At 39.1% G+C, this 3,448-nt stretch overlaps 1 long non-coding RNA gene across 3 annotated transcripts in view; it reads left to right on the top strand.

Moving 5' to 3' along the window:
* Positions 1–593: 593 nt before the first annotated feature.
* Positions 594–3,448, top strand: part of LOC107183695 — an 11,734-nt gene continuing 8,879 nt past the window's right edge. For 2 of the 3 annotated variants that reach the window (XR_001514492.1, XR_001514494.1), the window contains exons 1-2: positions 594–676; positions 1,935–2,068. This is a non-coding gene — a long non-coding RNA (uncharacterized LOC107183695). The remainder of the gene's footprint in view (positions 677–1,934; positions 2,069–3,448) is intronic. The other variant, XR_001514493.1, reaches the window with a different exon arrangement.

The following is a 3,448-nucleotide window of genomic DNA, read 5'->3' as shown; positions in this document are numbered from 1 at the left end:
TGGGCTTGGGCAGTAAGTTAGTGAAGGAGTAACATGTTTTGTTTATGTAAGCTCTTCGGCCCTGGATTCCTTACCTCTAGTGATGAGGGTGTCTCCCTCAGCTTCCCTGCAGCAAGGAGTGCACCTCTAACTGCAGAGGTGAATTTCCTGCGTTCAAGGTAACAAGCCAGGGTAATGGGCCCTTCCTGCACCAGCTGCTTGTCAAGTAACTTTAATTCAAAGTAATCAGTATGCCATGGTGGGATATTTTGGGGTGGCCTGCCCTGTGCCCCAACAAAGTTGTAGGCTTTATTTAGATCAAGGCTGTATACAGTTTCCTATTGAAAAGGTACTTATTTTTAAAGTGACTGGTAATCAGTGAATACATACAGAACATCTTGCCTTGGAGCTGTTAACACAGGGCTTATTCACTATTTACATGTCTTACACACAGAAGAGTAATATAGGAAATGTTCGTTTTGATACTTTACCTTTAAGAAACAGGATCCCAAGTTTGAAAAGGCACAAAAATCTAATTAAAAATGAGACACTTAAAAGGAGTCTATCCTGAAGCAGTTTGATTAGTTGTAAATTTATTGCTGTTTAATAATGAAATGCAAAAATGCAGGCTGGCCCAGCACATACTGGTTATTGGTACTCCAGGGAGAACAGGAGACGTTAAATAGAGGATATCTTTGTAAGTATTACCATGTTTTCCTAGGGTATTTTTTAACCATAATATGTGGGATATGGTAAAGAAAAATAATTAGCCTAATTGTTTAAGCCAGTTGCCATGCATGAATATCTAGAGGTGATACAAAGACTTTTTAAAAAATATATTATTATTGATTTCAGAGAGGAAGGGAGAGAGGAAGAGAGGGATAGAAACATCAATGATAAAAGAGAATCATTGATCAGATGCCTCCTGCATGCCCTACACTGGGAATTAAGCCCAAAACCCGAGCATATGCCCTGACTGGAAATCAAACTGTGATCTCCTGGTTCATAGGTCAGTGCTCAACCACTGAGCCATGCCACCTGGCAAGACTTTTCTTTAATAACCTTTATTTTTTCAGAATGGTGTTAGATTTGCAGACACATTGAGAAGACAGTACAGAGTTCCCAGATACCTTGCACCCAGTTAGGCATATTATTAACATTGTATATTAGTAGGGTACATTTGTTAAAATTAATGAACCAGCATTGGTACATTATCTTGAACCAAAGTCCAGAGTTTATTCAGATTTCCTTGATTTTTACCTACTTTCTTTCTGTTCCAGGATCCCACTTGGGTTGATTACCTTGACAGTTTTTGAGGAGTATTGGTCTGATAGTTTTAGAATGCCCTACATTTGAAATTTATGTTTTTCTTAAGGTTAGACTTGGGTTAGGGGTTTTGGAGAGGAAGACCACAGAGTTAAAGTGCTATTTTCTCATTACATCAAGGGTTTGATTTGGTATTGACCTTGTCCATCTGGCTGAGGTAGTATGTGTGAGGTTTCTCCACTGTAAAGTTCCCCTTCCCTGCCTGTTCCATACCATAATCTTTGGAAGGAAGGTTCTATGCACAACCCACACTTAAGTAAGACTTATTTTTTAATTTTCCAAAATGGATCAAGATGCTTGATTTGGATGAAGCAAATAAATATGTTGAGCCAAGAGATGAGAGATCAAATCCATGAGATTTACCAGAAATTAAATACAAGTATTGAGGTCTGACATGATTTTTCTGTAGCTGGCAGGTTGGGTTAATTGTTACAATATAGCTGTGAAGTGCTATATTGACCCTCCCCCTGCTGAGAGTAAGTGTTTCCTACAATCTCTGTCTGACTCATTTCCGTAGTAAGACAGGGACGCTTGGTCTCAAACATTTTTTTCTCCAAGTATTATTTATGAAAACTATTATAGTTGCTTCATTAATGTGTCAACATAATTAGTTATTGTCTCTTTTTAAGGTTGTGCTGCTTTCTGCCTGATGCCAGTCGATCTGTTGCAAGTCATCAGTTCATGAGATCCATTTCAAATTCTGGTGAAGAAGGAAGAATTGACCCTTGAAAGGTTCAACATTTTATAATAATTTTGAAGGAGGGTAATGTTATTCTAATTGATATACTTAAAAATTGTAGCCAGGATTGTTTAAATATATTTGTATTGATTTCAGAGAGGAAGGGAGGAGAGGGAGAGATAGAACATCAATGATGAGAGAGAATAATTGATCAGCTTCCTCCTGCATGCCCCCCATTGGAGATCAAGCCACAGGTCTGGCATGTGCCCTGAGGGGGACTCAAACCATGGCCTCCTGGTTCATAGGTCAGTGCTCATCCACTGAGCCACATCAGCCAGCCTAGCCATGATTTTTTTTAACCTTATTTAAGCTCTGTGCTAAAATAGCAAAACCTAGTATCATGTCTATGTATAATATTTGTAATAAAGCTAGCAGAATAAACACAAGAAGGAAAATAATGGTACCGGGTAGTAGAAAAAATAAGATTAACTTTTTTTTTTTGTCCAGGGTATTTTATTCTTAGATTAGGTACAATAATATCTGTATTTAGGCGAAATTAATAGAATGAATTTCTGACTGGTCTCTTCTGATAATAGGGATGAGAGAAAAATAAAATGGTTTTTTATTGTGACTCTGAGATGAACTCTGAGATTTTCCTCTAAAATACTGTAGGGAAGGAAATTGTATGTTCTTTGTGAGTTATGAGAGACCAGCAAGTACATAGGCTGTTCTTTTTCAGAACATGGGGCAAAGGTAGATGGGCTGCTTCTTTTTTTGTTTTTGTTTTCTTTTGTTGTTGTTGTTAATCCTCACCAAAAGATATTTTTTATTGATTTTAGAGAGAAGGGAAGGGAGGAGGAGAGACAGAGAAACATTGATGTGAAGGAGACATCAATCAGTTGCCACCCGCTTCCCCACCAGGGTCAGGGATCAAGCTTGCAATCCAGGTACAGGTCCTTGACCGGAATCGAACCCAAGACCCTTCAGCCCTTGGGCCAGTGCTCTGTTTCCTGAGCTAAATTGGCTAGGGCTAGACTGGCTTCTGAGAAAAATATGTGCCAGGAATTTCAGTTTCTGATGTGATAGCAATTCCCCAGCATTGCTAATTAAGACACTTAATATCTAATTATTTCCTTAATAAATAGAAGCAGGATCTAGTTACAATGTAGCTGCGAAGTGCTGCATTGTCTTTGCACTCTGCTCAAAATAAAACTGTTTCCTTCCAAGCCCTGTGGCCTAGTGCTGTAGCCACCAGGATGTGTGGTCTCACACATGTTTCCTAGCTTAAACGCTGAGTGGACCAGTACTCTTTTTTTTTTTTTAATTTATCTTTATTGTTGAAAGTATTGCCGAAACCGTTTTTGGCTCAGTGGATAGAGCGTCAGCCTACGGACTGTAAGGTCCCAGGTTCGATTCCAGTCAAGGGCATGTACCTGGGTTGCGGGCACATCCCCAGTAGGAGAT

The sequence above is a fragment of the Myotis davidii genome, unplaced genomic scaffold (assembly GCF_000327345.1).
Source record: "Myotis davidii unplaced genomic scaffold, ASM32734v1 scaffold102, whole genome shotgun sequence".
Classification (NCBI taxonomy): domain Eukaryota; kingdom Metazoa; phylum Chordata; class Mammalia; order Chiroptera; family Vespertilionidae; genus Myotis; species Myotis davidii.
This window is presented reverse-complemented; position numbering and strand designations above follow the sequence as displayed.